This window comes from Podarcis erhardii (assembly GCF_964252035.2).
Source record: "Podarcis erhardii genome assembly, chromosome: 11".
Classification (NCBI taxonomy): domain Eukaryota; kingdom Metazoa; phylum Chordata; class Lepidosauria; order Squamata; family Lacertidae; genus Podarcis; species Podarcis erhardii.
Genome location: NC_138501.1, coordinates 45057784 through 45082931, shown reverse-complemented (window position 1 = coordinate 45082931; position 25148 = coordinate 45057784). Strand labels below are relative to the sequence as shown.

The 25148-nt window shown below is 42.9% G+C and overlaps 1 protein-coding gene across 4 annotated transcripts in view; it reads left to right on the top strand.

Moving 5' to 3' along the window:
* RAB27B (RAB27B, member RAS oncogene family) overlaps positions 1-25148 on the top strand; it is a 111640-nt gene that overhangs the window by 34542 nt on the left and 51950 nt on the right. For 3 of the 4 annotated variants that reach the window (XM_081881708.1, XM_081881709.1, XM_081881711.1), the window contains one exon: positions 9704-9789. The gene's annotated coding sequence lies outside the window, so the exon portion shown is untranslated. Of the gene's footprint in view, positions 1-9703; positions 9801-25148 lie in introns of all 4 variants that reach the window. The other variant, XM_081881710.1, reaches the window with a different exon arrangement.

The window sequence follows — 25148 nt, the reverse complement described above, 5'->3', positions numbered from 1 at the left end:
ACCTTGAAGGCTGATGTTTTGCTCACAGATAGTCAAACCTAATGATACGTTTACAGCATGTTTTGATAGTAGTGAAGGACACCATTTGGAGATTAATTCACAAGAAGTGAAGCTACTTGCTTCATAATATAACAATGGAATAAAAAGCTTTAGATGGAAAGGAGGACGCCCAGTTGAGTGAAATGTCCTTGCTTGTTGTCTAGATGCTTCTGATAAAGTCTGACCTCAGGAGAATTCCTCCCAATGGCATCAACATTTCCATCTGCTTCGTTTTCTATTGGTGATATTTGAAAGTCCTCTCTGACAGTTTTCCAGCTTGGACAAAGAGGGCACACACCCATCACCACACAAAACCTACCAGAAGTTTAACTTGTTGAGAGCCTTCTTGGTACACATGGAAGTGACCTCAGGCCTTTAGCCCACTGGATTTAACTGAGACTTGAATCCACGAGGCATTTACACTTTTCCAGCATCTTCTGAATTTACAAATGTTTACTCTGGAGTATGTCCCATTGAGATCAATAATGCTTACACCCAAGTTGGTGTACATGCGATTGCTATCTTAATCTGTGTGAAAAAAAGGCATGCAACACTCAAACTATATTTTATTGTTATTGAGAAAATCTTCCCCAGCTAACACAATCACTCAGGATTGGATTGTTGCTTGGAATGTAGTTGTCTTGCACAGATGTCATGGGTATCTGTTGAATCGAAGCATCTGTTATAACCAGAGTTATGTTGTATGTCACAACTCTCTCTTGCACCATAATGGAACTTTACCTGCGATGTTTTTAAACAATAAAGGTTTCATTCAGGGGCCTTTCTCAACTGTAGCTTTCTGTTAGCCTACAAAGCCAGTTGGTTTACTTGAGCCAAGGAGCTGCTGTAACAGACAGCCTTTCCATCTTTCTTCTTGCAAACATGCACAAAGGTATCCTATTATTTCTAATACCCTCCTGCCATGTGCACTAAAGAACACGCAAGATTAATTTTGTGGTTGGCCGTCCCAAAAAGTTTGGAGTCTAGTTGGTTCTGGAATTGTACTGAAGTGATGTAGAGCAGATGCCAAAGATAACTCTGAGATAATACTGATGTGGAATGGCTGGTTGACCAGCAAAATTAACACCATTCTCCTCCCCCACCCTTTGGGGATGCTGTAGCTCTGGACTTCCTGCATCAAGAAGGAGTTTGGGCCAGATGGACTAAAAGCATCACCTCCATTTCTTTGATTCTACACAATGAGAGCAAAGAAACAGATGGGGAAGCAGCCTTATCTGCCCATGTTCTGTAAGACACATACTAAATATGGCCAGCCATGCTATACGCAGGTCTATGAAGTGGCGGCGGTAACGGCCAATAAATCATTCCTCTCCACTCCATCCACCTGATGTTTTCCAAGGAGTGAGAAGGAAGATCTACCAGCTTGGGAAGCCTCTTTAAGTCACTGTAGTGCTTTTTATCAAAATCTTGCTGGTAAAGGGGTTTTCACTTGTCACCTATGACATCTGTTGCCATTGCTTGGATCATTTCAGGCTCGTTTGATTGAGGATGTGAACATAGTGATAAAGGCTACAATGTGTTCTTTAGATCCAAGTGTGTGTCTTGGCTGATCTTAAGTCCTGGGATTTCTTGGAATTTAAGTCATGATAACACATCTTCCCTGAAAGGCAGCTTGCTCTCTATTACTTTGCAATGTGCAGCCACAGCATAACATTGTGTGCATTTTTAGGGGAAACCAAGCAGTCAGGAGTACATTGCTTGGGCACATACTGAGTGATTGGTATGTCCTTTCTTATAGTAAGAATCTGAGAACTGGGAGGCAAGGATTAGTGTGTAAGCCACAATGTTGCCTGCTCTTTTAGTTCGGCATAGAGACTTTCCTAGATGTCCATCGGAAAATCAAAACCTATTATGGTTCAAGCCAATCCTTGACCTTTTAACACCTATCGACCATCGGCTATCATTTGTAAAAAGCTGTCTGTTTTAAACCAGCATTTGTTGGTTGGTTGGTTGGTTTGCAGTGCATAGAGGATACAATAGTCAGCCATTTACACAGACCGGTCATTGATATTTCCTAGACAAATGTTTGACTTCTAATTAAGCCTCGGAGTGTACACTGATCTTAAGGCTTTATGTCTATCTGACATCATTGATTTTCAAGAGGAGAGAAGTGTTTTATTCCGCCCGTTCCACTATTCATTTGGCCTGCTGTTATTTTCAGAGACAAACCACTCATGAAGATTTATATCTGCTCTGCTTGTAGCATTGGCCACCAATAGCTATTTGATCTTCAGTGGTGAGATTCTACAATAAGAGCAGAAGCCCCTGAAGTTTAGGAAATTGTGAATGATGTGCAGAGTGGATAGGTTAGTTACCCTTTCTCAAATAGGGACGAGTGAGTTGATCAAGCTTGTGTTTTCGGTTTTCCTGTCTGAAATACACTACATCAGTTTTTTGGCAGGGGGATTCAAGTCCCCGTGAAAATTCATCAGAATTTTAGCACAGATTTTTCTTAATATATATTGGCCAGATGAATCTTTGGCTTTGAATGATGAAATCTGGAAGCAGAGGAGCAAAGCACAGGTCAGGACTTTGGTGGAACTGGAAGCCCTGGCAGATGGCTCACCTGCCACTTCCACTTGCCCTGATGCTTCCCCCCAGGAATACCAACTGTTTACCCCTGAATCGGGGCCAACGTCAATATGGTTTTCTCTGGATTGACATTTGCTCCAGTTTAGAGGGTTTTCCAGCAGAAAGTCGCAGCGCAAAGGCAAAAACCTCACAGGCCCATGCCTGGAAAGTGTGGGGCAAGCAGAAGACCACTTGGACCCGTTCTTTCTACACAGGGGGCAAGTGTAGATGTGCCCAGAGATGAGCAAGTTTAGGATGAAGATACCTTAAAACAGAAAGCAACCTTCATTGGGCAAATTCTGTGGTTTACTGGTTTCCTAGTCTGTAAGCTGTTAGAGCTAGCTTCGTGGATGGACAAATGAAATAAGGAGACCAAGCATAGCATTTTTGTTCATGGACTCACAGACCACACAATCACATGCCCCCCATGGCTCTGCTATATATCATCCCTTGTTCCTGCTGCTTCCCCCTCCCCACACATTTGTCTGGGGACCAGACTTATTCAGACATACTTATTCAACTCGGGAATGGGTTCATTAGATCCTGGAGGAGATCAGTTGTGTGGAAAAGGGAATGGATTAGGCCTTTCCCTCCTCTCCATGATGGATCCACGTCCCGCCCCCCAGCACTAGCTTGGAACTTGCATTTAAGGAATTATTGGAGCAGTCAGATTTCTAGCATTCTTGTGGAATAGGTATCCATTTGCTTCTTTAACTTCCCAAATCTGACATCTAAATTGTCAGCGGCCCTCCACCACCCAGCTTTGCCTCCGCCACATTTTCCCATGGGCTTTTCTTTCTCATCTACTTGCCTGTCACTGCTGATTGATGTAACAAGGCAAACCTCATTAATTTATGCATAGGTGTTAATCTTTTGCTGGGTATCAAAAAGTACCTCAGGTCCTCTTGCATGAGAAATCTGTTAGTTTGAATCTGTCATTCCCTCGAGTCTTGCAGAACAAAATCTATTACTCTCCTAGGCTCAGCTGTTAAGGTCCCCAGTCATCTAGGCCATAATGTGATACTTGTTTTTGTTTTATTTTGGAGCCTGATTCAGGGTGCTTGGGCTTCCCTTTAGGGTGCTGGTCTTGAATGCTCATGCAGCTGCAATATCTGTGGTTGTGCCTTCTCACACATGTACCTCCCTGGGTACTAAGATCAGCTGATGCTCAGCCTCACTCTGCACCCCTTCTGTTTCTACTGAGAGCTGTAGGGTCTTTTATGCAGTGACCCCCTTTCAAAAGTGATTAACTTCTCCTCCATATTGTAGATCTTGCCTCACAAAAAATGTTTTTGTCTATATCGCTTTTGAACTTGTCCTCACCTCTGTTCTTAAGCTGGGTGCTGCTCTTTTGTGTCTTTGACTTGTGATATCTTGCTGTTATCTGGATATTTTGTTTACCTGCATAGACCCTCGTTTAATCAAAGGTCAGTGCAGTGGCGTAGCGTGGGGGGTGCAGGGGGGGCCGGCCGCACCGGGCGCAACATCTGGGGTTAGGGCAAATCCACGGGTTAGGGGGCGCAAATCCACGGGTTAGGGGGCGCAAATCCACGGGTTAGGGGGCGCAAATTACTTGCCTTGCCCCGGGTGCTGACAACCCACGCTACGCCACTGGGTCAGTGCAAACAATGATCCATCCATCTATTGTGTTTTTATCTGCTGCTCTGCCTAAATACACTCCGGTAATAAAATATGACTCCTTTATTTACAAACACCTGCCAAGGTATGTGCACCCTTCAGAACCCTCCTATGTGAAAAGCTTTTAGTGCTGCTCCTTCACAAAAGAAAGCACAGATAAACCGAAACGCAGATCTGTTATAGACATTGTTGTGTATCTATAGGCAAGCTATTCAATTTCTCACTCCATGAGCACATTCTATGCAAAGTGAGAGGAAAGAATTCCCAAACTCTCAGCAAAACTCCAAAGGAGAGAATGTCTTGATTGTGTCAATCATTTTGAGGTGCTGGGATGGAAGCAGAGTATCATTAATGAGACAGCTGCATATTTCAATATACTTTTTTAAAAAGTCTGTTAGAAATATTTGCTGGAAAGAGACAGCAAGTCGTTCTGGCGATCTCTAAATTTAAAGGGTGAATAAATATAGATTGCTTTCATTTCTTCCTCTTTACTAGACCTGTCTCATGCCAAATGTCAGAAATGCCTATCTTGAATATGTTCTTCAAATGAACCTAATAAACTTGCGACCCTCCCAGATATTGCTGAGTTCCTACTGCCATTAGCCCCCGGCCAGCATGGATGATGGGAGTTGTAGTCCAACAACATCTGGGAGGGTCACTGGTTCTTCGCCCCTGCACAAGTCACTCTTTATGCAGCAGAAAGTTACCTACCAGTACACAGCTGTTTGCTATGGTGGTGCAGCACAAAGTATGAAGAGAAGGCTTGTGTCTGTAATTCAGTGAACACACACCACACATTGGCCAGTCACAGCTTTTCAGTCCATCTCACCTCTCCTTGTCTTTGGAGACATTTGTTTCCCCTGAGCTCTTTACCGCTTTCATTGCAAAATGTGCAGCAAACATGTTGACCAAATAGATGCAATGGGAAGGTAAACAGCATTTCCGTGCACTCTAGTTTCCGTCACAGTGTTCCAGAAGTGGTTTACTTTAGTCATGCTGGCCGCATAACCTGGAAAGCTGTCTGTGGACAAACACCAGCTCCCTTGGCCTGAAAGCGAGATGAGCACCACAACCCAATAATAATAATAATAATAATAATAATAATAATAATAATAATAATAATAATAATAATAATAATTTATTATTTATACCCCGCCCATCTGGCTGGGACTCCCCAGCCACTCTGGGCGGCTTCCATAGAAACCAAAAATACAGTAAAATCACACGTTAAAAACTTCCCTGAACAGGGCTGCCTTAAGATGTCTTCTGAATGTCAGGTAGTTGTTTATCACTTTGACATCTGCTGGAAGGGCGTTCCACAGGGCGGGCGCCACTACCGAGAAGGCCCTCTGCCTGGTTTCCTGTAGCTTTCCTTCTCGCAATGAGGGAACCGCCAGAAGGCCCTCGGCACTGGACCATAGTCACCTTTGACTGGACTTAACCATCCAGGGGTCCTTTACTTTTTCCCCTTTGCCATCAAATAGCCCCAAACAATGTACCCATTTATTCACTGAAGGCATTGGTTGCCAACATCAACACAGTTTAGGATTCTTGAGCTTTTTTAAGACAGACTCCTTGAGCTCCCCCTTCCCCAACACACACAAAAATGCAATTTTCAGTTGGCTTGCCTAAGATCCAGGACAAAGCACCACCTTTCAGAAATTCCCCCCAGATGGCCATCTTAGAAATCCCGGTAATGTCCAGGAAAATCCGGGTGCATGGCAGCCCTAACACAGTTTGAACCTGGCTAATGGGCACTGCATTGACTGGCACAGCTTAGTTTCTCTTAGGGCTGCCATTTTCACACATTTCTGTTGGATAACCTAACACACGTACAGCAGGACATCTGACTCACCAAACTTTAGCTTTTGATTAGTCTCTAGGACATGATGGCATCAGAGATAAATCTCAGGATCTGACAGTAACTGGACTACAACCCTGAATAAAAAGAAAGAGAGTGCTTGTATCCAGACACACTCGTAAAGCTAATAATCTACATTAGTGGATTTTTTTTTTAAAAAAATAATATTTATTACTTTTTCCAACAATTTAAACACTACAAAAAAGAAAAACAATACAATACAATACAAAAACACCACATAACACTAGCACATTAAACTAACAAAACAAAACAAACACAATTTAAAACACATCAAATAATTTCAATATCTTATCTTTCATTCACTTATTTCCACGACCTCCTCACACCTCCTTTTTTGTATTCCACTTCTATTAATTTTTTCAGCAATTCCTTTCCATCTTCCTCTGTTTTCAATCCTATAATTATCTTAACACATTCTAAGCTTATTTTTCCTTTAATACTCTATTAATCTATTTATCCTTAATTCCTTATAACATTTCTACTAAAGCCATATAACTTCATTCCAACATTTTTCTAACATTCATACACTAGTGGATTTTATTGAGGCCTAGCGTATACCAAATAACAACAAAAAAACCCCAACACCTTTAAAAAACCTGATCAAATAATTCCTGGACTATATCCCCTAGGCTGCAGCTTAGTGTTTGAATGTCCCCTCTGAAAAACAAAAGCAAAACATCTCTACAATATCAAGGAGAAGGCTAGGTTGCAATATTTCCCTCTGATTTTTTTTTTTTAATGTAATTTTCCCCAGTCGTCGTCTGGAGTAATGCAGTCCAAGAATAGTCTGTCATATGATCTGCTGTTTGTGTTTGGTTCATTTAGAAATAATGGAAGCTAAGAAAAAAAATCAGAAGTATGAAGTCTCCTAGGGAGGCTTTCACCGTGATTCTGGAAAATTGGGAAGAGCTGAGTAGACTTTGAGGCTTTTTTTTTTTAAAAAAATGCAGCTCTATAGCCTGCATCTCTGGACATGAAAATAGGTGGCAAAACTATATTGTTATCCATGGGCAGAGAGGGGGGCGCTGAATTAACTTTAGAAAAAGGCACACCGACCCAACACTGCAATATCTAATTCTTTAATGCCATGCCCTTTTCTCTCTGACAGTGTCTGATGTTCTCTTCAGCTCTAGCTGGAACGTTTGTCCTTAAAAGAGAAGGACAGGATTATTCAGGGTCTCCCCACCCCTTTCCTCCACATCCAAGCTGAGACGTGGCTGTATCCTCTTCTAAAACAGTTCACACTGATTGCTAATATCGCATATATGACACTGTATTTTGCTGCCTCTTCTGTATAGCTGAATCTTCAGTCACTAGCTATTTTTGTGAGATTGCAAGGGGAGATAAGTCTCTGGCCCCTTGAAGAACCCCAGAACTCCAGGAGGCTGTCACTAGATGAACCTGCTCCCACACGAGCTGTCCAGGGAGTGGTACTGGCGGAGGACAGGCAATAATGGCATGGCAGCTAAAACTTCAATATGGTGTTCAGCCCGCCCAACACTAGAAACATTAATGGCCAATAGGAAGGAGGCACCGGATGTTAAGTCAGTCTATTGGTCCTCCCAGTTTTGTCTTCTGTATCCTTGCCCAACCTGGTACTCCTTCAGCATCAGGGAAGGGGAGAAACCTGTGACCCTGAAAATGTTGTTTGTCTCCAACTCCTAAATCTCTTAGATCAATTGGGTACCTAATAAACATTTTATTAGGTCTTGTTCCTGATCAGTCAGTGCCAGTTCAGACCCCATGAACGTATATGTGAATTTAGCATTTACAGTGGTACCTCAGGTTACATACGCTTCAGGTTACAGACTCCGCTAACCCAGAAATATTACCTCGGGTTAAGAACTTTGCTTCAGAATGAGAACAGAAATTGTGCTCTGGCGGTGCAACAGCAGCAGGAGGCCCCATTAGCTAAAGTGGTGCTTCAGGTTAAGAACAGTTTCAGGTTAAGTACGGACCTCCGGAACGAATCAAGTACTTAACCCGAGGTACCACTGTATTTATTTTTTTGCACTGACCTGCATCACTTTACACACCCTTCCATTGAACTGCAATTTGCCATTTCACCTCCTGTTCACTCAGTTTGGAGGGGTAGTTTTGGAGTTCTTCACAATCCCTTTCATTTGAGCAACCCTGAACACTCTAGAGTCATCAGGAAACCTGGCCACCTTGTCGCTAATCCCTAACTCTTGAATGTTTATCAACAAGTTAAAAAGCACAGAATACTGATCCTTGAGGGACTCTACTTTCTATAACTCTCCATTTGGAGAAATCTCCATTTGTTCCTATTCACTGCTTGCTGCTACTTAACCAATTCCTGATCTGCAAGAAGACCTCTCCTCTTATTCCACAATTGCTAAGCTTTCTCGGGATTCTTTGGTGGGGTACCTTGTTGAAAGCTTTTCAGAAGTCCAAATACACTTATATCCAGGGCTTTTTAAATAGAAAAAGAGGTGCCGGAACTTGTTTTTAGGGGGAGCACCTGCCCACAGCCACTTTCAGCATCATCAAAATGGCAGAATAAATCCCATTGCCCTATGCTGCTGCCCTCAGACTCAGCCACACCAATTGTTGCGCTGCCCCAATTGCCATAATGCCTGCCGCCTCTGACACACAGCCACGAGCATTTAGGAATGCAGCACTAAAGAGTTGCCGGAATGCACCAAAGAGGTGCTGGAATTCAGTTCCAGTGAGTTCTGGCTGAAACCCCCCCCCCCCCCGCTTGTATCTTTATTTATTAAAATAAAGGGTGGTTGTATACCACCCTTCTTCCAAAGATCACAGGGGAGTCTACAACGTAATAAGAGAACACAAAATATATAATAAATGAAAACAAACCAATGACCCCCCCTCCCGCAAACACATTTCAAAGGCCATGTCAATCAGCCAAAGGGTTGATTACAGAGAAATGTTTATACCTGGTGCCAAAAGGTATGTAATGAAGGCACCAGGCAATCCTCCCTGCTTGTTGATGCACTCAAAAAAACTCTTAATGGGTTCATAAGAAAGTACTTCCCTCGCAGAATCCCCTTGAAGAAGCCATGCTGGCTGTGCTTCCGCAAGGCTTGTTCTTCTATATGTCTGTTATTTTATCTTTAACAATGCTTTCCACCAAGTCTCTGGGACATATGCTTTGCTAACCGGCCTGTATTTTCCAGAATTCCCCCACTGGATCCCTTTTTTAAAACTGGTGTCGAATTGGCTACTTTCCTGTCCTCAGGATATGGAGGCTAATCTGAGGGAGAAGTTACATGTTTCTGGTAGTAGATCAGCAAGTTCGCGTTTGAATTCTTTGAGAACTCTTGAGCGGATGCCATCTAGACCCGGCAATTTGTCAGATTTTATGTCACGACTATCTGCCTCAGCTCCTTGGAAGCATTGTCAGATGCATTCTTTCACATGGGTGAATTGTTAAACAGTGTCTTTATTCATATGAGGTATATGGGGCTATACACCCAACCTCCATCAATACCCTGTATTATGTGCTGTCCTTGAGAGACAAAAGCTTGCTTCACTGTTAACATTGTCCTTTCCCCTATCCAACACCCACAGAGTCTCATGAAAAGGCTGTGATGGAAAACAGGATTTCATTTTCCCTCACTTCCGTGCTTTGAAGGATTCCGCACAGTCACACCACAAGGTAAGAACAGTTATGTTTTGTTTTGCTTTAATTAAGGCTGACGTTTAGGGCTGTGTTTATTTACAATATGATTATTGTTCTTTAATCTTTAAGACTTTTAGGAAAGTAGTCATAGGTCAGTGCTAGAGCATTATGCAGAAGTCTCCAATCCCTGGCTTCTCCAGTTACAATGATCATTTGGCAGGTGATGGGAAATACCTTTTTTTGCCTAAGACCCTGGATAGTTGCTGCCAGAGAAGACAATACTAGGCTACATGGACAAACTCTTTGAGCTGGTGCAAGGCAGTTTCCAAATTCTGCACTAAGAGCTGAATTCAACAAGCTGTGCAAATTAAGCAAATGTATGTAAACATGCTTATTTTGTGCATTTCTGCTTTGTTTACTTACTTCTTTCATATTTCAGAGTTTGGGTCCTAGGGTTTTTGCTAGTGATGCAGTGAAATGCTCAGAGCACTGTCTGAAACTTCACTTCTCGACACCCAGAAATCTATTCAGATGACCACCATGAATTTTACTGAAAACTTAAAACATACCTGTGCACATTTACCTGGGAGTAAGTTAATTGAACAAAGGGTGCTTACATCTAAATAGACATGTACCGGCTTGCACTTTAAATATCCTAGAAGGGAAGTGAAATAATCTGATGGATCACAGTTGATTTTACCACAAAAACACCTCTGTTTAGCATAATGCTGAAAGGGGAGAGGAGTTTTGTTATGTAATGAAGAACCTGAGTCCGTTTGAATTGCTGAGTTGGATGGTGCTGGGAAGATTGTGAACATTATGTTAGGTTAAAATGTATTTATTGGTTTAAAACTGTCTGTTCAAGAGCCCAAGGCAGCTAAGAGCAGCACATTTAAAACAAATAGCATGAAAACACAGTAAAATAGGGCAATGAGACAGAAAACAGCGAAATTACTATAATTGCAGTAGATGACAAGTCACAATAGACACTGTCTTTCCCCAGAGAGCTCCCCACAAAGCCTGGTTTTAACCACAGGGCAGAATGCATGTAATGATGGGGTTAGAGTGGTTTCATTGAGGAGGACCATTCCACAGCTATGGAGTCAGGACTGAAAAGGACTCACTTCTTGTGTCTACCACTACATCTCAGTCAACATGGAGGAACATGCACATATTTTTCTGGGTGGAATGCACCCCTGGCTGGTAAGGCCCCAAATATGAGCAGCAGGGAAACTTTGGGGTCATGGCATTTTTGTTTTGAGCAAAATTTTAAGCCAACTGGATCTGGTGGGGCTACTTTTCTCTATGAGCATCCTGTCTTGTTTATCTTCCAGCAACTGTTGTTGCCTGGAAGGATAATGGGGAGATTTCTAGATCCTCGCTGTGCATAATTTAGTGCCGATAAAGCTGCTAGTGCAGATCTTTAAGTACAAAGCCAGGATCCGTACATGTCTGAAAATACCTTTTTGCAGCCATAAGGGGCAGAATTCCCTGTTAGAAAAACGTAATGAAAGCTGAAATTTTCCGGAAACTGAATATTGCCTTGAGTACAAGGTTTTCATGCTTTTTCTGACCTTGCATACAGTAATACATGCACACGGCCCTGGTGGAGCTTTGCGTATCTTCTGCGTGGTTCCTCTAATTCTACATAAGGAACAAAGGCAGATAGGAAGACTGTTCCAGAACCATAAGAGGATAAATTCCCTGTCTGCCCATGTACAGCCCCTGCTTGCTACACACTTGCCTCCATATTTCCTACCCTGGAGCTATTTAAAAGCAGGAACTCCTCAAAGTAAATCGCAGGCAACTCCACTCCTGAACATAGCTGTCAAGTGTCCCTTATTTGAAGGGACAGTCCCTTATTCCAGGGCCATGTCCCACTGCTGTCCCTTATTGATGGATGTCCCTTAAATGTCCCTTAAATGATGTCCCTTAAATTTCAAAGGAAGCAGCTCCTCTCCCTCCCTCCCTGCCGGCCAGGGAGGAGGGAGGCTCCAACTGTGTCACTTGGCTGTGTTGCTCACCCAAGAAAAAGTCTAAGAACGACTGGCGGGGGGGGGGAGCTTGCATGCCTTGTGTGTGGCTAGTTAATGGAAGCTGAGGGGTTTTTTGAATGCTGGACGCCATTTTGTTGCACGTGCTGCTGCAAACTTTGCAGTGCAAAGCCAGGCTGGGGAGCCATCTTAAGTTGAGGCTGCATAGGCCTTGTGGTGCATGTGATTCAGATTCTATTCAGTTGAAGCTCTGGTTACAAAGTTGGTTGGACAGTGTTCTCGGAGCTACTAGCATGAGTTTGACCAGACTGCAGGAGGACAGGAAGACTGGAGTGCCTGGAACAGGTGAGGCTGCAGGTCCCTTATTTTGGCTGCTGGTCCCTTATTTTCAAGGCTGCTGGTCCCTTATTTTCAAATCTGTAAGTTGACAGCTATGCCCCTGAATGATTCATGAGAGTGCCATTAAAACGTGCGCTTATTTGCTATGCACTCACAATGGTGCAACAATGCAACAGTGCAATTGTTTTGCCATGTCGCAATAAACTTCCTTGCTAGAGTATTGTTTGAAATATTTGATGGTGCTTTTCCAGGTGGCTTTTGAATTAGACTCAGATTTTCAAATTTGAATCAGGATGGGTATAAAGCAGTGAAACTAGGATCCCTCAAATTTAATTTCGCAGAGATGATCCCAGAAAGGTGCCATCTGTTGTACGTTGACAAATACAGAGAAGATTTTAATGGGATGTAGATATTCTATCATATGTGATAGATATACAGATATGGCCATCCTCTACTGAAAAATGTTGATTGCACATTTAGAGGGGCACAAATGTGAAGACTTTCCTTCCCAGATTGATTGGGGTTGGTCGTCCAGTGTTTTTGTGGGAGGGTACCTGGTGGCTGATTCAAGATTTGTGCAGTTTTAATTGCATTGCAAACTTCAGATAAGTGAAAATTTCAAAGGATAGCTCCTTCTTTGGTTTGTGCATTATTTGGCAAGTGCTTTGAGATTAAGCAGTATATGCATGTTGTGATATAAAGCTAATGTTAAAAATTCCAGCTTGCTACTCCCTGTTTCTATATTTGTAGATATTACAGAAACATCACAGTGATTTATCAATCTTTCCTCTTGAGAAGTGGGGTGGGTGAGTCTATTTTAGGTCTGTGTCACTTTCACACGCTTTCATTCATAAGTCTGTTCATGCCCTTTCCAAATCTATCTATGCTTTAAAAAAACAATCTACATGAAAATTCAGGTTTAAATGTGTATTTCTGAGTGCATAGACGTGGTTAGTAGATGCTTCTTCCAACACTGAGAATCGTGTACAGGGAGCACATGGTGTTTTTGTGCATGGGCAGTAGTAATGTTTGCTGGCAGCCCACATGACAAACCAGCAGCTGTTTAACAGCTGTCTCTTCACGTCTCCTGTTAAATTGCCCCAATTTTAATCCCATAGAGGTTTCAAAATGGAGATTCTCAGGAATGCTTTGATTAAATATCTTCTGCCCCACATTTCCACAGGAGGTAGGGTTGCCATATTCTGAAAAGTGAAAAACCGGACAGAGTAGTTAAGCTTCGTTTTGCTGCTTTTCTTTTCTTTATAAAGATTTTTTAATATATAAAAATAGCCCAACTTGCCATACATCCAGGCTTCCCCAGACATTTTGCCGATTCAGCAAAAATCCACCTGGACACCATTTTTCTGAGTGATTCTCGGATGTATCTTATGGCAGCCCTAACAGGAGGCCTTATGTCAGGGCAGCCCAACTTTTCATACCAAGTGGGTCACAAGAGTACTTTGGTATGGAACCTGCGGGCTGCACACTGCCTTGTCGCATGGGGAGGGGAATGAGGCCAAAACTGGACACCCCCAGCCTTTGCACTGCCTGTTGGACTGTCCTACCTTAGGTGGAAAATGTCCCATTTGGATGAGGGCACCTAAAAGGTGGGAACTCCAGGCTTAATTTTGATACTGGCTGTGTTGTGTTGAAACAGGCAGCCACTGAAATTCTTACAGGCCTAGAAGTAATAACACCCACTGTTATGCAAACCCAAATGTAATTGTCCTCTCTTGCTTCCTTAGTGAGTTATTACTTCTAATACTCTAATGCTCGTAACAGTGACTAAAAGCTCTTCATACCATTGTTACAAGTTAGTGACTAGCCTGTGTCTCCAGGCTTGCAAAACAAAATCATCCTGTGCTACATAACAGGCAATAATACAATGAGCACAATGTGGAACTGTGTGGAAACTTTAAATTTAATCTACTGAAGTTTCCACCCATTGCTAGAAGCAAAGGGCATCTTCAGTAGGTTCTGTGATAGCACTGAAATGATAATTTTTCTGTCTCAGCCCTATTGTGGGGGAGAAGCTTGCTCATGAGTAGCCCATCAAGGGCCTCTTGGTGAGGGGATGGCGGTCAACCGATTGAGGTTGAATCCTGACAAGGCAGAAGTACTATTTCTCGGGGACAGGGGACAGGCAGGTGTGAGGGACTCCTTGGTTCTGAATGAAGCAGCTGTACCCCTGAAGGACAACGTGCACAGGCTGGGAATCATTTTGGACTCATAACTGTCCATAACTGTCCAAAGTCCAAAGTCACCTTTGAAAGTGACTTGGAAACTACATCTAATCTAGAATGCTGCATCTAGAAATGACTGGGAATTGCCGCCTGGACCATATAGCACGAGCCCTAAAATATCTACATTGGCTCCCAGTACGTTTCTGAGTACAATTCAAAGTGTTGGTGCTGACCTTTAAAGCCCTAAATGGCCTTGGCCCTGTGTACCTGAAGGAGCATCTCCACCGCCATTGTCCTGCCCAGGCACTGAGGTCCCCTGAGCAACAAGGGTCTTCTGGTGCTTCCCTCATTGTGAGAAGTGAAGTTACAGGGAACCAGGCAGAGGGCCTTTTTGGTAGTGGCACCTGCCCTGTGGAACGCTCTCACATCAGATGTCAAGGAAAGAAACAACTATCCTATTTTTAAAAGACATCAGAAGGCAGCCCTGCTTAAGGAAGTTTTTTTATGTCTGATGTTTTAGCGTGTTTTTAATGTTTTGTTGGGAGTCGCCCAGAGTGGCTGAGGAAACCCAGCCAGATGGGTGGGGTATAAATTATTATTATTTATAGAGGAAAGGTCTTCCTCGGGAGGTTGTAAACTCTCCTTCATTGGACGTTTTTAATAAGATGTTGGATGGGGAAACCCAGTAATGTGGGCATCATCATCATCATCATCATCATCATCATCAGGTCAGCCCTTACATAGCCAAATGGACCTTCCCTAGTGTGAGCCCTGAAAAAGAGAATACTGGAGCGGCAAGCTTGGAGGAATCCAAGGTCTTCAGCGGTAGTAAGACACATGCTTTGCTTGCAGAAGGTCCCAGGTTCAGTCCCCAGCATCTCCCAGTATCGCTGGGAGAAGTCTGAAACCTTGGACAGCTGCTTCCAGTCTGTGTAGACAATACAGAGCTAGATAGGCCAGTGATATCACAGCTTCCTCTGCCCCTAATCAGAGAGGTAATGGTGGGGCTAAAGACAGGTTACAAGATTCCAGTGTCCTCTCAATGGCTTATAAGCCAGTGTGGTGCAGTGGTTAAGAGTGGTGGACTCGTAATCTGGTGAACCGGGTTTGATTCCCCGCTCCTCCACATGCAGCTGCTGGGTGACCTTGGGCCAGTCACACTTCTCTGAAGTCTCTCAGCCCCACTCACCTCACAGAGTGTTTGTTGTGGGGGAGGAAGGGAAAGGAGAATGTTAGCCGCTTTGAGACTCCTTCGGGTAGTGATAAAGCAGAATATCAAATCCAAACTCTTCTTCTTCTTTTTATAAGCCACAGAGCAAGTAATGGAAAGTCTAAGGAAGGCAGGTGCCGCCTTCTGACAAATGAGAATGTTATGTACTCTCCTTCATGATGAGCAGGTCTTCTCTAGTCAGACAGGATGACAGAGAAGGGAGTGTGTTCCTGACGGAAGCAAGGAACAGCTTTCCGAAACCGTGTGAGACCCTGGCTAATGCAACACCCAACAATTACCAGTTAAAATTTGCTCCCACCAGTCAATCAACTAAAGCTTTAGTTGATTAATCTACTGATTACTTGTTGATTCGGAACATTTTTTAACTTTCTCTGAAGTCCAAAGGGCACCGAGAGCAGCTTGCCTACAATCAGTTAAAAGAAGACAGACCCTGTCTGCAGGGTTCCTGTCTAAATGACACAACGGAAACATAAAACGGAATTGGGGTTGGGAGGTTGAAAAGGACTTGTTGCCCTGAGCCATTATTTTTCCACATGAAAACTGGTATTGGTCACTGCCAGAAACAGCGGTAAAAGGCTAGATGGAACTTTCGCCTGGTATGGGTAATTTTGTCTTTTTTAGGTCCCACACCAGGGGGGAGACGCATGCTTCCAATCCTGTTTCCTCCAATAATATGTCAGAGAGTTCTGATAATAAAGCTAGAGCAAAAAGAAAATTACTGTTTGCCAAAGCACAGTAGGATGACTTGTGCCATTTTGTTTGGTAACTTCCTCAACATTTTCATCTCAGTTGCCCTAAAAAAGAAGCTGAAATCAAAATAAAATAAATAAGTACTTTATTTTTTTTTAAAAGAAACCTTTAAATGTTACTTTTTATAACTGTTGAATTAGTTTTACCTCAGAATGTAAACTCCATGGCAAATAATTATTATTATTATTATTATTATTATTATTATTATTATTATTATTACAATGCTGAGATCAGTTTGTAGGCCCAGCAAGCTATTTCTTCTCTAGTCACGTAATGCTGTAACTGCATATTACATTATTTTCTTTAAAAAATACAGACCTGCCTTAGAGTGTCTAGACAGAGGAATACTTGCACAATCAAAGCCATTGCTAAGCACAGTTTATGCTGTTACTGCGGAGATTTCTGGATGATGTATACATGGAGATTTACGTAGGTTAAGAAAAATTATTAAAGACTTCCTGCATGGATGGCCATCAGTTGCTGCCTGATCCTAAGCGTGTTTACTGAAAGAAGTCCCACTGGCCTCATTGGACTTACCCCTTACTAAGGGTGGAGGTGTACATAATATTTAAAAAGAAGTCACAACAGGTTCTTCACCTACGATGTGTGTCATCTTTTCTCTTGGCTTTGCCATCCATATGACAGATTTACAATCTACCAAGCTGAACTTTCGGTCAATGGTAAATCTTGCCCCTCCCCCTATAATTCAGGCAGATTGTCCATATTTTTTTAAAAAAGTTTAAAGCTCCATATGTAATTTGGTTTGTTAATACATTCATTCAAGCAGAGGAGAAGCTTCTCTGGGGAGGGGTGTTTATGTTGTCACAGGAACAGGCCAATTCACTCCATTCATAGCCTGCTTTCGCTGCAAATTTGCAGAGCCAAATTTTTCAGGGTTTAAGAAAAGGTCTGTTTGTGCTGGAAAGTGAAAAGGTTCCATTTGTACTGAACACAGAAAGAACGTTTCCAACTGGCCTGCTGCTCTGCGAAGGTAAAAGCCTATTTTTAGCTCCAGATGACCTTAGCATCCCCACACTGATTACTCTTCATTTGATTACTAAATGCTCTCAGCCAAATGTGTACACCCTGGCTCTGTTGAAAAGTATGGCGCTTGAAGGAATGAGAGGTGAAAGTTTATGCTGATTAATCTGTGATGGTGCATCACACATGCAAATCATCACTTGGAGCATGCATATGTGAGCTGCCCCCAAAATACATTGCAAACCCGAGAAATACAAATCCATATGATCAGAACAGTAGGGAACTCTTAATATTCCATTTCCATTAGACAACTCTGCATCTACTCAGTCTTCTTCCCCTAATCACCTTTCAGAGGAGCACCTCTCAGTGAGGTTGGAACCTTGTATCAGTGCCGGATTTACATATAAGCTAAACAAGCTATAGCTTAGGGCCACACACTTTTGGGGGCCCCCAAAAAAATTAAAGGAAAAAAACCCCCTGGATGTACATTTCCAAAATATAAGATAAGAAACATTTTGTTATGTGCGTATGGCTTTAGATACCTATTAGGTCCATAAATTACCATATAGCATATATTCAACACCAAAAACAGCGACAATTTGTTGTTGACAAAGGACAGCTGGACATATAAAGGTGGTGCTGTGGGTTAAACCACAGAGCCTAGGGCTTGCCGATCAGAAGGTGGGAGGTTTGAATCCCCGCGACAGGGTGAGCTCCCGTTGCTCGGTCCCTGCTCCTGCCAACCTAGCAGTTCAAAAGCATGTCAAAGTGCAAGTAGATAAGTAGGTACCACTCTGGCGGGAAGGTAAACGGTGTTTCCATGCGCTGCTCTGGTTCTCCAGAAGCGGCTTAGTCATGCTGCCCACATCACCCAGAAGCTGTACGCCGGCTCCCTCGGCCAGTAAAGCAAGATGAGCGCCGCAACCCCAGAGTCGTCCGTGACTGGACCTAACAGTCAGGGGTCCCTTTACCTTCAGTAGCTTAGGGCCTCAGCAAACCTAAATCTGGCCCTACCCTGTAGGGTGAACTATGAGAGCCCAGTGCAAAGACAGACACATAGATGGCCCTGGATCCTTCCCATTTTCAGCCAGTTTACATGATCCTAAGATGCTTAAATTCTTGGAAAGAACTATTCATATGGATTGTCCAATTGTTTGGGTAGCGTAATGTGAGAGAAGAGGAGAAGAGCACCTCCACTGCTGTGATGACAGTGCCATCGTTCTAGTTATGCATGAAGGAGCTACAGATCCATGCAACTTCCTTTGTACAGCGTTGAGGCAGGAGGGCAGATGAACCAATGGAAGGAGAAAAGGAGAGGGAGAAGGGGCAGAGCCTGATGCTGAGGAGGAAGTCACTGACGGAGCGCAAAAGGTGACGAAAAGCAAACTTTTTCACTTTCTGGTCTATGGTCTCTTCCAGCTTCAGAGGCTCTGATACATCTCCTTGTGTAAGGGAGCCCAGATATGCCTCCGTCAGACCTAGCAAGAAGGGCCCAGGTGAAGGGTGAAAAGTGCATGGGACTATATAAATATCTGCGCTTAATTTTTGAGTCATATTTATCCTTTGCCCTAAGCTGTCTGCAACATTTTATGTGTGCAGTTCACCTCTCACTCAAATCAGTGGTGAGACGCTGACCGGTTTTCTCCTTAAGGTAGCTGTGGCTGCTGCATTCAGGGATCTCCCTGAAAGATTAAAATAGTGATTCATCTGTGGCTGCCTGTGTCAACTGAAAAATTAACATGGTTCAGTGAAACCCAGTTAGGCATACAAAGGACTCCCGTGGGGAGAGCCAAACAAACCAGCCTCTGCAAACTGCTTTATCTAATACCCATTATTCGTGTCAATCCTGTTGAATTTTGAAGGTTCACCTCTCTAATCCTTTTTACTTAGGCCAATTAGAAACAGGAACAAAGCTGTGTGAGGTCTTTGCATATGCAAACAATGAAGGGTTTTAAAAAACAAATAAGCAAATAAGTAAGGTATTGCTTTCCTCAACCAGTTTCCTATGGTTCCCCTGGACATTAACAGTAACTGGGAAACAGGAAGAGGAAAGGAATAAAAAGGTACTTCCTATTGCAAGGTTTTTTGGGGGGAGTTGTTGTTTTAGCTATTGTCAGTTTTGGAATGTCACAATCTGTTTCATTCTGGCCTATTCTTTTTAATGATTCTTTCATTCTTTTATTTATACAGTGGTACCTTGGGTTGCGTTACCTTCGGGTAACATAACTTTTGGGTTGCGAACGCGGCAAACCCGGAAGTGTATACTTCTGGGTTTCGCTGCGCATGCATGCGCAGAAGTGCTCTATCACGCCGCATGTGTGTGCCTCTTTTTGTGGACTTTTCAGGTTGCACATGGACCCCCGGAATGAATTAAGTTCGTATCTGCAGGGTCAACTGTATTTTATACATTTATTTACATTTGAAACATTCTTCTTTTTTATTTAGTTTTATTTGACAAAGTAATAATCATAAATAAATAAGAATAAAAATGTGCACCCCACCCCACCGAGACCTCTTGCAATGGTTTGACCTCTTTCCATTTTAACAGTACACATTCTACAAACACCCTCCATATCTCCTCAAAATCATTTCTCCTGCATATTCCCCATCTTACCTTAATGGCACATGTTAATTTATCATGAATACCTATATCCCACTTATGGCCTATTCTTATGTGAATTGGGGCATCTGATTACTGGCTACTGTAGGAAGCAGGATGATGGAGTATTTGAAAGTTTGAGCTGATCCAACAGGGCTCTTATTATGCATCTCTAACCACCTGCCTAACCACATGTGATTTCCAGGTGATTGCCACTAGAGTCATAGGCATCTGCAGGAATTTTTCTAGGGCATGTGTGTCAAAGTAAAATACTGAAGACAAAAGCAGGCCAGTTTTCCAGAGAAAAATTAGAAGAATAGCATAGAAGAATAGTGTCTGTATGTTCTGCCTCATTCATTGGGTTCTATATATGCTAGAAACAAACAAAAATAGAGTAAAAATCACTCTATTTTTAAATGAAAACTGGGGATCTGGAGATTATGGTTCGTCCAGGGGGTGACTGCTCCCCTTCCCCCCGCTGTGGACGGCTATGACTAGAGTGTTGGTCTCTTGGATTTTTTTTTCTCTATGAAAGCTGTGGATAATATGGTAGGCAGGTGTCAGTAGAAAGAATGGATACCTCTGTGATTTTAAGTGCATACTTTCGAACATCGCTGCCGTATGAAAATACAATCTGAATTCAGTCAAAATGCACCCAAGTGATATTTCCCAAGTGATGTTATGTTGTTATGTTGACTCTTGAACCAGTCTATAAGTTACTCTCTTCAGTTGTTTGGTCACTTTGTGGACAAGGAACAGTTCCTACAGAGAGACTGTACTTCTGCATATGGACTCTATAAATACCATGAGCATTCCACCAGCCACGAAGGTTTTCTGGGCAATGTTTAAAACGGGAGGGGGGAAAGAAGTTGTTTTATAAAAGCCTTCTGGTTGTGTTTCCTTTATTTGCATTTCTGTTGCAAAAAGCTATGAGCCATTTGAAACCCAGAGGCCGTATTTTGGGGTCTATTTTTCTTGGCTCACATGACATAGATGTTCTGGAAAGAAAGAAATACTATTTTATTTCCCTCGGTGGGAAATGGGAAGGGAGAATAATATCTAAGCCTTCAGGACATTTCCGATGGTTTTCACCCCTTGCCTAGGAGCAGGCAGAAAGCAAAAGCTTGTTGAAGAAGAGTTGGGAGAAAGAGAAAGGACATATCCTGCCCCAACCTAAACACATTTTCTTGGAAGTAAATCCCCTTAATGTCAGTGGATGAATAAGTGAAAGCAAGAATCATCCTAAACTGGCTATGGAGAAGGAAAGGTGATATATTTGAGTAGAAATCAGTGTGACTGGATGAGCTTTCTCTTGCTGACATTAGTCATTGTCCACCTACATTATCATTGTAGAGAAGGGTAGGGAAGGAAAGAGAACCATGGCTCATCTGTATTATACTTGATTGAACATCAGCTCCAGCCTACATCATCCTGGTCAATGGCAGCACTCAATCTCATTCAGTATTTCTATTGAAAACCTAGCATGAACTGCACTGGGGTAAGCTTGGACATGAAATGAGGCCAATGAAACCCTTAGGACAGGGGTGAGGGAACCTCTGAGCCCAATGGCCAAATTCCTTCATAGACAACTTTCTGGGGCTTGCATGCCAGAGGTGGGTGAGGCTCGAAGCAAAGGGTGAGTGGTATGACAGATATGACTCTTAGGTTTGCACAGTAGACTACATTCCAGCCATTCAAGAATAAGGTCTTTCTCAACAACCCCTCCATCCTCTCTCCATGCAAATTAGAGGACATTGCGACTCAATAACTCCTTCCAGCCAGGCAAAATCACATGAGGAGGACATAGGGCAGTGGGGTGGGGTGGGGTGGCCTGGGGAGAGATTTGAGGGCCAAATAGAGAAGCCATGATGGTTCCTCACTTGAGGTTCCTCACCCCTGACTTAAGAAATGCCTTCCAATTTTTGCATTTGTTGCAGGCAGATAATAAAATGTCCTGGTCTTCACTGCCAGGTGAAGAACCTGAATTCCAAGCGCTAGCCCCGTCATAGGCTTTCATGCTCAAATCAGATGGCTACATAAGGCAAAGCACAGGTTACAAGGTTCAGCAGGTGCACAAGAAGCAGGACACATTGCTAAGCAGAAGCTCAGGTGTTGATACAACAAGGGACAAACCCTGAACTTTTCTTTTGAAGAATGGGCCAGGCACAGCTATCAGCAGGACACATGGCTGAAGTCAAACAGGCAACTCCACTGAATGGGTTGGCTCTGTGAGGTTTGTTCCTGCTGGTCCTGACATTTCAATGTCCCTGGACATGGAGGAGGCATCTGAGCTGATGAAATTTGAAGAGGAGGAGGAGGAGGCTGGAGGTGTCCGACGCCTTAGAGACACTCCTCTGACAAGTAATCTGTGAAGCCAAATGGAAACTTTCATGTTTAAAAAGCTCAGTGCATAAATTCTCATGCATGTAAAGTGTCTCATATACGTGGGTGCAAGTTAGAGTTATTACTGTTTTACAGCTATCACTGTGTTTTACAGCAGCACATCAGGCGTGGAAGCCAGGTCTTTGTTTCCATTTTAAACCACAAAACGCTTTTCTTCCCATAATCTGTCATCAGCTAGATTGCCTCGGTATTTTCATGCAATGACTTAATATTGTGGCAGTGTGGCCTCTTAGTGCACAAAATATTAAACTCATTATAAGAAAGAAAGGCAAATAAAAACCAGACAGAACGGACCTCATTTTTTGAGATTTGTTTCACAATCGCATTCGGTGGAGAACATTGCCATCTGGATTTTAATGAGCAATTCCTCTTCAACCCTCACCAGTCGCATCCTAAATCACTTCATATGCTCATCAGGACACATAGAAGGATGAAAATCCAATGCCCAGTCATAACAAGGGAGAAAGATTATTCTACTTTGTGCAAGCGGTAGTGTTTAGCCTAAGAGTTCCAGGTAGCATTTCTTACCGTAAGGTCCCAGGGCGCATTATAAAAAGAAATGAAACGTATAAGATGGTTCCAAACGAAACAGAACAGTGTGAATTAAATAAAAGAGATGGGTCCCATGAAACAAAACCCTGTGACTGTCAAAGGCTATGGTAAAGTGGCACATCTTCAACATGTGGTGAAATCTGAATAATGGTGGTGCTCCCACACACCTCTGGGGGCGAGGGAGTTCCACAGAAGAAGAAGAATTGTTTGGATTTGATATCCCACTTTATCACTACCCTAAGGAGTCTCAAAGCGGCCAACAATCTCCTTTCCCTTCCTCCCCCACAACAAACACTCTGTGAGGTGAGTGGGGCTGAGAGACTTCAGAGAAACGTGACTAGCCCAAGGTCACCCAGCAGCTACATGTGGAGGAGCGGGGAAGCGAACCTGGTTCACCAGATTATGAGTCCACTGCTCTGAACCACTACACCACACTGGCTCTCACCAGGTTGCCCTCTCCCAGGTTGCCGTTCCCCACACTTCTGAGATTTGGTGAAACTATCAAGAACCACTCCCCTCCAGCAAATCTGAGCACCCAAGGAGAGGCCTAAGTGATTCTCCACTTCTGTGTTAAAACATCTCTTTTAAAATACGGATGATTTCGAGCCTGTCACTGTCTTCCAACCTGACCTACCTTGCAGGGTAGTAAGAATAAAATGGCACATTTGTGTGTCTACAGAAAGACAGACTCCTTACCTAATTGTCTTTGAAGAAAGGTGGGAAATTAATGTAAAGATACGTGAATATCCACACCCTCACATATAGATTTGTCCTGTTTTCAAGATATGGGGTTCAGAGTTCAGTATTTAAGAGTTCGTTGTATCCTGATATTTCTTTTTCCTGTGTGTGTGTGTGTGTGTGTGTGTGCATGCATACACACCCACAGTTTTCATTTATGTGGCAGATTCACGCCTAACTTAATCTGCAGTAGATTAAAGTGTTACTTTTCTTCAGTACCGTTTATGAATATTCACATCCCTCTCCCAGAGACTTTGAGTGGCAAATCCCTCGTCAGTCAGACTGTTTGTGGAAATGCTGCTCTGCCAGAGGCACAAATAGGGTGGAATGGAAGTACGCATTTAAACATGAATGAATATTAATGAACTATTTTCCCTCCTTTGCATTCCTCTCTGGTAGATGCTAATTAATCCTTTTCAATCCTGCCTTTTATCTTTATCCAGGCCATCTGCCTTAAAAAGGGAAAGCACTCAGGTGTGCGCGATTCCAAACGCTTTCATCTACAGAGGGAGATGGAAAAAAATATTAAATAAAAATCACTGGGACAGACGGAATCCAAAGGTCATCTAGGTTGCTGCCGCACCAGGACCCTTTAGCGCTGCGGAGACATGGCTTCTCTGCCACGAGATGCGTGTGGAATTAAATGAAGACGCCACATGAGCTCATAAGTGTCATATTGTCTAGCAATGTACCTCCCTCGGGCCAAGGTTGTCCAATAATGTTTACTCACAAGTAAATCCAGCTCAGCAAAGTTCTCAGAAACATTAATTAAAATTCCCTCCTCGTAGGTTCAACCTGTTTCTTAGGGGATTAGTGATAGATAGTCCCGTTTAACTGCTCCTTGAATAGTCTCTCTCAGTTTTCTGAGGGCATGTACACATTAGTGAATAAAACACAGCGAGGTCGTTTTCCCTCGCTGCATTTCAAGTTTTGCATTGCCATATGCACCATGACCTGATTAGTTTCTCCAAACCTGCAACTGCCCCAAACTCCTATTCCGTGAGGCCATCATCTGCACATGTGCAATGGACGCCTGGAAGAAGAAGAAGAAGAAGAAGAAGAAGAAGAAGAAGAAGAAGAAGAAGAAGAAGAAGAAGACAACAACAACAACAACAACAACAACAACAACAACAACAACTTTATTATTTATACCCCACCCATCTGGCTGGTTTCCCCAGCCACTCTGGGCAGTTTACAGCACATAAAAAATTGTAAAACACATCTCAGCTTAACCACAGTTTACATCTTCAAATCAGATGGAAGCCAGTTTGTAATATTGCATCAAAAAGCAACATAAGCTGTGCCCAGGGATTTCCATATTTGGTACAGTTTAATCAAGCCAAGATCAATTCTAACTTTTACTAAATCCAAGAATTATGGATGACTTGCGCCCACAAGCTGTGGCACCCAGAACCTATAACAATATATTGATTTAAAATATTGCTACTTTTCTAGAAAAAGAGGTGTGCCAGAACTCACCATGGATGCCTCCCTTGTTCTCTTTTAAGGGCAATGGCGCCCACCTGAGAGGTGCTGGAACTGAAGGCGCTTTGTATGCATTATAACACTGTGACACCAGATGGCGCTGTGGAGTCCTGTCTTTCGCCAACGCGATTTTCCCTT